This window comes from Equus caballus, chromosome 27 (genome assembly GCF_041296265.1).
Source record: "Equus caballus isolate H_3958 breed thoroughbred chromosome 27, TB-T2T, whole genome shotgun sequence".
Lineage (NCBI taxonomy): Eukaryota > Metazoa > Chordata > Mammalia > Perissodactyla > Equidae > Equus > Equus caballus.
This window is the reverse complement of record NC_091710.1, coordinates 55,267,597-55,277,131: the sequence shown is the minus strand read 5'-3', so window position 1 is coordinate 55,277,131 and position 9,535 is coordinate 55,267,597. Positions and strand designations below refer to the sequence as shown.

At 38.2% G+C, this 9,535-nt stretch overlaps 1 long non-coding RNA gene across 1 annotated transcript; it reads right to left on the bottom strand.

The window, feature by feature from the left end:
* Nucleotides 1–387: 387 nt before the first annotated feature.
* On the bottom strand, nucleotides 388–8,837 carry LOC138921012 (uncharacterized). The gene is made up of 3 exons (XR_011433140.1): nucleotides 8,634–8,837; nucleotides 2,596–2,653; nucleotides 388–1,519 (listed from the first exon to the last, which is right to left on the bottom strand). It is a non-coding gene; the product is annotated as an uncharacterized lncRNA (long non-coding RNA).
* Nucleotides 8,838–9,535: the final 698 nt, after the last annotated feature.

Here is a 9,535-nt window from a genome sequence, read left to right as displayed (position 1 = left end):
GTGTCCATATCCCGAACTCATAAAAGCAAATGACTCCCTAATCCTGGCTTGTCCCAAATTGGGACCTAGCATTTGTTATGGATCCTAAGTATGGACAGTATCCTGTGGATGTGGCATAACAGTGACAAGCACAGCTACTGAGCCCTAAATTCGGCCGTGCCCTGGTCCCCACCACCACACTGGTCCATGAGAGCACGCTGAAGTGGGAAAGGATTCGCCAGGTGTTTTCCCAGGGAAAAGGTAAAAACGTAGTCGGGTAATTCCTGTACGTTTATATGGCACTGATAACCATTGGACCTAAACAGTCAATGAAGCAATGATTTAGTTCAAGGGCATGCTTATGTCTTGCCCAGAGTAACGAGAAGAAGGAGAGAGAGCACATATTCAGGAATGCGTAATGACTGCTGAATCTTTATCAGAACAAAAGCCAGCCTGTGTATGCAAGGCGTGAGAAACAATAGCAAAGACATTTCGTGTGTGTGGGAAGGAAAAACAAACTAACCAACCAAAGGGCATCAGACATGATGAAATTCAAATCGCATTATTTTTGAAAGCACGAAAGAGGCGTCCAGCCTGGCAGAAGTGGTTCTGGGAGCCTGGGGCTGAAGACCAGAGAGGATCTCATCTCAAGACTCCCCATTCCAATCCCACTGTAGTCACGGTGATTGGAAGTCATTTCCACTAATGGGCACCTTGAAGATTGCCTCTCTCCTTCTGTTTCACGGTGGCAGCTGTGGACGAGTGAGCTCTGCTTTCTGTGAGCTCCACCACACGCAGTCCTATTAGAGGTGCCACTGTCTGTGGTTCTCACGCCCCCAGCCCCCTCCTGCCTCCTGTTAGGAGGGACTGGACAACAAAAGCCTTCGCTTTACAAGTTTTCTCTGTTGGAAATCACCTTAGATTCTTTTGTATATTGGTTTTAAGGTAAAGTTATTAAAGTCTTCAAAATGTAGCAGTTAAGTTCAAATGCCTTTTCAATTATTATTATCCTACTGGCCAGGTCATTGTGTAACATGTGAATAGTAGTGATTGAAAGGTATATGGAAATGTTGTCATCAAAAGCCGATCAGCAGAGAAAAAAATCCCTCGAAGCGGGAAGAGTTGATTATGCTCTTTGTTCCTTCAACCATTAATTGGCTTGTAAAAAAGACTGATTATCTAAGTGTTGGGTGCTATTCATTTCTGTGATTAAATGCAATTTATACGATTTTAGTATTAATGTTTTCCTAGAATTGATTCCCAAGATGAAAAGACTGTTTTTAAAGGTAAAAGGCAAAACGTAATCAAAATAATAATGATTTAGCTTTTTCTCGAGAGATCATGTATAAGCCACCTTTTAAAATTTCTGTTGTTTACTAAGACGGTAGTACTTTGAGAGACTGAATATACAAACAGATGATGGTCAGACCATACGCAAGAGCTGAACTGCTGCAGCCAGCTCAGAAGCCAGCCTGTCCTCTGTGGTCACCAGGCCAGGATCCAGCCCATCCTCTAAGGTCCCCAGCCTCGGAGACGGCTGCTGTAAATCAGACGTGAAGGAAGTCAGACCTCGGTCTCCAGCAACCAGACCATGAAGCCCAATAATAAACCCTGTGACAGTTGCCCCAAATGCCCAGGACTTGATAACTGACAGCTTCCTGAATTTTGTCCCCTCTTCCAACTTAGGACCAGCTGTGGAAAGCCAAATACACATCCTAACTAATCTCTCTGTACTTCTAGTTACCCACCCCGCCCCCCAGCCTACTTGGGCCCACAGCCTCCCATCAGGGCACCCCAGAAATACCTGCAGCCTTCCCTCTTTCCACCATAAATGTTTCCCACGCCTCCGCCCGCCGTGGAGACTCAGCCAAGCACAGTGAGGGTGGCAGACTCCTGAGCTACAGCAGGCTCTGAATAAGCAGCTTTGCCTGTTCTCATCTGGTTGGTCTTGGTTTAATTCCACAACTGAGCTGTGCCACATCATGTCTCCTTTCTTTATATGAACACTCTGCAAAGAGTGTCTTTATCCCTTCTAGCTGCAAAATTCTACACTGGTTCAGATTCCTTTGTTGCATTTCCATAGAAACGTGAACAGTGTGGGACACACCGTGTTTAACAGGTGCACCTTACGGGAGAAAGACACTGGCCCATGTTTTCCTTCTTGTCAGGAAGAGCAGCTGGCAGAGCTGCTCCTGGTGTGAGAGAGGTAAGCATTCACCCTGAATCGCTAACGTTAACTTCTACCTCCAGGTTAGGAGTGGAGCTGCTTAGCATCACTGGGGGCTGTCTTCCTTAAGAGCACAGATGACTTTTGGACCTCCCTGGGAAAGCTTGCCCATACTTGTATCGTTTGCAGAGAGGGAAGTAACTAGACTCTTTGTGTTTTGATGGATTAAAAGAAATGCTGCCCCACCTGTTGGGTATTGATGACTGTCCCAAAGGGGACAGTTAATCTGAGACCATTAGGTTAACTAGATTGTTAACTATTAGATTAACAAATGGACCATGTTGAATTCTCTCCCAGCCCAACACTGCGGGTATATAAAATTAAAGAGCTAATCAAAGAAGATGTGTAGATTTTGGATCTCAAATGGGTGTACGCTTGGCCAAGCTTACCACTAAGAGAGTGGGTTCACATGTCCTCAGGATCCATTTTATAGTCGATCTGAAGAACCTGGAGTAAGGAGAAAATGGCAAAGCCCTGAAAAAAATTATCCATTTAAACAGCAGCACCTGGTGGCAGAATGAGACACAGCACCTGCAGATTGATGATACGGTTCTTGACACGTCTGTAAAATGGAGGCAGGGTTTTGGGTTCAGGGGAAAATTCACGGGGGAACTAGATCCTGGAGACACTAATAATTAAGTAGAAAAGTTAAAAGAGATATCCACATTCCATAATGAGTTTGGGGAACAGTTTATCCCACTTGCATGCAAATTCTCCTTTGAGGTATATTTCTCCAATTAATTGCTTGAGAATTTCTTCCTGTATGCATATGATTTGAAAATGTAGGGAGTTTCAAAAGCAAAACAAAGGGCATCCACCTGAAAGACTTTATCAATAAAGCCAGATAGGAATATTTTCAATTTACTTCATAATCAAATCTAATTACAGCATTTATTTGGAGTTTAATAATAACAATTAACAATCACTTAGATAGAAGCTGAATTAGCCTTGTATTAACTACAAGAAAAAAATGTTTCCTCAGCAATGGATAAACTCTCAGAGGGAAAGTGTTCAAAGTACTTAGGATAAATGTTTGCAAGCATTTTAGATGTGGTCATAAATCCTGCACAAGTTTTAAGGCTGGTATACAAAAACATTCATCTATTGAATTCCTAAAATCTTTGGCTTTGTGTTAATTCTTGATAGTGGTATATGACAAAATTTTAAAAGTTACCTGGAAAAAGTAAAAGGCAAAATGTTAAGAAAATTTTGGGAAAGATCTTTTAAACAATTTAACATCTGATAATTGCAAGCTACATAGCAGGATACAAAAAGTCAATAATCAGTCCCGACTTTCATGGTGTTGGCATCCCGTTCGAAGACATAAGGAGTAACCAATTCATCACGAAAAATTAAAACATTTAAAAAAGTGGTACATTTTTTTAAACTGTGATACAAGTAACTTTTTTAAAAAAGGGATAGAATAGCCCTGAAACAGACCCTACAATGTAATAATTCAATCTTTATTAAAAACTTGCCATCACAAATCAATGAGACAAAGAGGCTCACATGAGAAATAGCATCACAGCAATTGGTTGCCCATGGAAGGAAAAAGCAGTTTAAGTCCTTATCTCTTAATGATCACAACTTTCTATGCAGATAAATTAAAGAGTTAAATATGTAAAGTCAACTGCAGATTAATAGATGTTTAAAAATTAAGCCTCTAGAAAGTAACAACTTTGAATCTTAAAGAACAATACCAGAACTCGTCAGGGGAAAATATAGGGCCATTGGCATTTTAGAGCAGATAATTCCTTGTTGGGGGGGAGTCTTGTGTTTTAGGATATTTTGCAGTATCCCTGGCCTCTCCCCACGGGATGCCAGTAGCACACATCCCTTAACCCCAGTTGTGACGACCAAAAAATGTCCCCAGATATTGCCAAAAGTCCCCAGTATGGCAAAATCACCCCTGGTTGACAACCACTGCTTTGTAAGAGTGAAAACATCTGTAAGTCAAAAAAGAACCTCTTGAGTTTTTGCTATTGCCATCCTTATTTGTTACAAATGAAACAAAACGAGAATGAAGTGAAACAGATAATGCATAGATGTGTAAGGATGGTAAACTGAATATGTGTGATTCTAGAAAACTCCAGCCTAAGAGTTCTACTACATTATTAGTATTTTAATGTATTTCATTGCATTTTGAGCATAATTACAATGAAACCAGTCTGGAAGCTCAGCAGAAAGATCTGAGTCCTACCCCCTTGTGTGGGTAAGCTAGCACAAACATCGAGGTTGGGGCAACTGATCTGAGCTTCAGATCCAAAGACAATGGAACTCATGGCCCTCACTCTCTTGTAGAGCTACCATGCTGGGCTGAATTCTAACCGTTTGAGTGCTTCCCTGTTGCCACCGTGGGAATGTAAACTCCTTGTATGTAAAAGCCAGTTAAATTATTTCTTCTTAGTTTATTGTTTATTTAGATATGACATACGCAATAAAACACACAGATCATAAATGTTTCATTTGGTTGGTTTTGACAAATATGCACACCACAGAAAACAAAATACAGAACACTTCTATCAAGTCAAAAAGATTTCTCATGCTCTTTTCCATTCAATACCCTCCTCCAGAAGCAACCACTGAATCAGATTTCATCAGCATGAATTAGTTCTGCTTTTTGTAGTGCTTCGTAAAACAGACTCATGCAATATGATCTCTTTTGTGCTTGGCTCCTTGGCTTATCATAATGTTTGGAAATTCATTCATGTGATTGCGTGTGTTAGTACTGGTATCCCTTTTTATTACTAATATGTGTTCCATTGTATGGAAATACTACAATTGGCTTACCAACTCCTCCCCTGTTTACGAACATTTATGTTCTTTCCAGTTTGAGGCTATTGTGAATAAAGGCTTCTGTGAGTCAAGAATCTATCCATTCAAGTCTTTTTCTGGACATACTTTTTCATTCTTCTTGAATAAATGTCTAGGAGTGGGATTCCAAGGTCTTAGGGGAGATGAATGTTCAACTTGAGAGGAAACTGTCACACAGTTTCTAAAATAACTGACCATCCCCAGAGCAATACATGAGAATTCTGCTTGTTCCACATCCTGATCCACATTTGGGATTGCCCATAATTTTGACTTCAGCCATCCTAGTAAGTATGAGATAATATTTCATTGTGGTTTAACTTCTACCTTGTCCTTTACTTATTGACTATTGTGCATCTTGCAAAGTCTTGTTCAAGTCATTTGCCCATTTTCTGTTTATTGGGTTTTCTTTTATTGATCTGTAGGAGTTGTTTAGATATTCTGAATACCAGTCTTGGTCAGATAAACGCATTACAGATATTTTTTCCTGAGTCTGTGGATTGTCTATTCCTTTCTTAGGGGTGAAGAGCAGAAATTCTTAATTTTGATGAAGATAAAATTATCCATTTTAATAGTTATTTGTGTGTGCATGTGTATAGTGTGTGTATCCTAGAAATGTTTGCCTAAACCAAAGTCGTGTTGTGTTTTTCTGGAAACCTTATGGTTCTCTAATATACGTTTAAGTCTCTGATCAATTCAATTTTTTTTTCTTTTTTTGCTGGGAAAGATTTGCCCAGAGCTAACATCTGTTACCAATCTTCCTGTCTTTTTTTTTCCTCCCAAATAGTTGTATAGTACATAGTTGTGTCTAGTTGTAAGTCCTTCTAGCTCTTCTACGTGAGCCACCACCATGGCATGACAACTGACAGACAAGTGACGTGGTTCTCCGCCCAGGAACCTGGGTTGCTGAAGCGGAGCGTGCCAAACTTTAACCATTAGGCCATCAGGTCTGGCTCAAAAATGGTTTTTTTAATCTATGAAATGAGTTAAGTGTCAAGGTTAATGTTTTATTCCATATACGTACCTAGTAGTCTGGCACCATTTGTTTCAAAGACCTCACTATTTCTGTTGAATTACCTCGGTGCTTTTGTTAAAAATCGGTTGACCATACACATGTGGTTCTATGTCTTGACTCTACTCTGTTCCACTGACCTATACGCCCATCCCTACAACAATACCACACACTGTGACTATGATAGGAACACACGTCCTGTCATTTTGCAACTCTTCTCCATGCACATCCATATACGCTCTAGATCCATCTTGTCAACTTCTCAGAAAAATCTGCAAAGATTGTGATTGACAGTGCTTTGAATTTATAGATCATGTTGGGGAGAATTGATAGCTAAAAAACCTTGCACTTTGTGGTTAAAAGCCATCTGTTCATGATGTAATACACAGAGCTTCTTTCAATTTGCTAATGATTTGGTAAGAATTGTTGCCTACCTGCTTGTGACTTTTCTTATAATATTCATTTCCAGTTTTGGTATCAAGGGTATTCTGGTTGCATAAAACTAGTTGGGGGGGTGTTATATTTTCTGAAGAATTTGGCTAAGCTTGATATTATTTCTTGTATATTGCATTTTGGATAGAATCTACCAATGAAGCCGTTCAGGCTTGGACTTCTGTGGGAAGGTTTTGTGATTATGAATTCAATTTCTTTAATAGGTAGAGATATTCAGATTTTTCTGTTCTTTCTTGAATCAGTTTTGATAAATGTTTACTTTCAAAGACATTGCCCATTTCATTAAAGTTTTTATAATTTGCTGTCACAATTTTTTATAGTATTATCCTATTGTTGTTTAAAGGCTACATGATTTCTGGAAATTTGCTTTTGTATTTTCTGATGTTTGTAATTTGCATTTTTTATTTATCTTCATCAGTCTTGCTGAGAGTTAATCGATTTTATAATATTTTCAATACCTAATGTGTTGTAAAATACTTTTTCAAAATTTACATTTTCTATTCCATTGATTTCTGGTTTTATTACTTTTTTCTTCTATCTACTTGGATTTAATCTGCTCATTTTTTTAGCTTCTTAAAGTGGAAGCTTTGAATCGCTCTTCTTCCTTAAAATAAGCCTTTAAAGCTCTATTTTCTTTCTAAGCACTGTTCTACCTGTGTCCCCAGATTTTGATGGGCTTTGTTTATTATTGAGACTAAAATATTTTATAGTTCCTCTTGTGAGTTCTCCTTTGGCATATAGGCTATTTTAAAGCCTATTGCTGCGTTTCTTAATATAATATTGTAATTTATTTCTAACTTAATTCACTGTGGCCAGAGAATATTCTTTGTGAATTCCATATTTTGAAATTTATTGAGAGTTGTTATATAACCCATGGTAAAGTTAATATTCCGTGAACCCTTGAAGTAAAAATGCATCCTACCATCATTGTTTGTAGTGTTGTATAAACTTCAAAGGATCAAGTCAGTTGAAAGTATTGTCATTTTTTGTTTACCTGTTCTATCCATTATTGGGACAGAGTTTTTAAATCTTCAACTATTTTTTTGAGTTCATCCTTTTTTCTTTTTGGTTTTGTAAATTTTTGTTTCATTCATTTAAAGTTTTTTTAGGTACATACCTCTTTAGGATTGCTCATTCTTCTTGATGAATGAACACTGTCATCATTATGAAATGCACCTCGTTATTTCTTATAATACTCTTTGTCTTAAAGCCTAGGCTGCCTGGTGTTGGTCTTGCTACTCCTATCTTCTTATGCTTAGAGTTTGCATGGAATATTGTTTTCCACTCTTTCACGTTGGAACTATTTGTATCTTTTTATTTAAAGTGTGTTTCTCATAAACAGCATACATTTGTGTCCAGCTTTTTCATCCAGTCTGATGATCTCTGCCTTTCAGTAGGAGTGTTTCATTCTTTTAGACTAATTGCTCTTATGATGATGCTGGAAGTGCACCATCTCAGTATGTGTTTCTATTTGTCCCATTCCTTCCATGTTTCTCTGTTTTTCTTCTGCCTTCTGTTAGGATCCACTTGATCTCTTCTGTTGATTTGTTTACTATCTGATCTCTTGACTGTATTATCCTGCCCGCAATCTCCAGCCTGCTAACCTGGTGCACTCAGAGAAGGACGGCCAGTAGGAGGGCATTGGCGGGTAACAGCAGACTCACACTGGCTGAGCCACCTCACATTTTTAATACATCAGTCAAACCCACGCTTAGGAGATGAAAATTTGCCTTCTTTCGCCTTTTATTTGTCTACAGTAGATACCTCTTCTTCTAACAACTCTGCCAAGAATGAAAGCTTCTGTCAGTCTTGTCTCTCTCAGTCTGAGCAACAGACAGAAAACAGATGGGAAAAAAAAATGAAGAGAGGCTCAAGGACTTGCGGAATTTTAACAAAGGATATACCATTCATGTCATTGGCATCCCAGAAGAAGAAGAGAAAGAGCATGGGGCTGAAAAACTGTTTGATGAAGTAATGGTTTAAAATTTCCTGAACCTGTCAAAAAACATAAACCTACAGATTCAAGAAGCTGAGTGAGCCCAAACAGATAAACCCAAACACAGCCACACCAACACCCGTCGTAGTCTAAGTTGTAAAAGCTAAAGAACAAGAAGAGATCTTAAAATCAGCAAGAGAGAAATGGCATCTTACCTTAGGAGAAAAATTATTTGAATGACAGTGGACGTTCCATCAGAAGGAGGTGGCATGACGTTTTTCAAGTACTAAAAGAAGAGACTTCCAAGTCAGATTCTATCATGTGAAAATTTTCTTCCGAAATGAAGAGAAAACCAAGACATTCTCAGGTGGAGGAGACTCAGAATTTGTTGGCAGCAGACTTACCTTAAAAGAATGACTAAACAGAATAGGAATGATAAAAAAGAATCTTGGAACATCAGAAAGGAAGATAGAACAATTGAAAGAATAAACAAATGGATACACATAAGCATCTTTCGTTCACCTCTTGAGTTTTCTACATTATGTTTAATATTTGAAGTGAAAACTACAGTATTGTCTTATGTGATTCTTAATGTCCTTAGAGGGAATGTTTAAGATAATTATATTAAAAATGAGAAAAGGTCAAAGGGTATAAAGAGAGATAAAGTCTCTACATTTTACTCAAACTGGTGAAAAATGACATGGTAAATTGTAATGAGTTCTGTGCGTATAACGTAAAACCAAAAGCAACTACCAAAGAGCTATGCAAAGACGTAGACTCAGATACGCTAGAGACAAATGAAAGCGGAGTTCTAAAAATGTGTTCAAGAAACCCAAAGGCAAGCAAGAGTAAGAAAACAGAAAATGATAAAACAGAGAACAAACAGAAAACAAAACACCACATAATCAAATAAAAAAAGAAACTTTTGCTCTGCAAAAGACTCTGTGAATAGCATGAGTAAACAAGTTAGGGACTGGGGGAAAATATTTGCAAACCACATATGCGACAAAGGACTCATATCTTGAATATATAAACACATCTCAAAACCCAATATGCAAAAACAAAATCCAATTAGAAAAGTGGCAAAAGACGTGAATAGATATTCTACTGAAGGGGA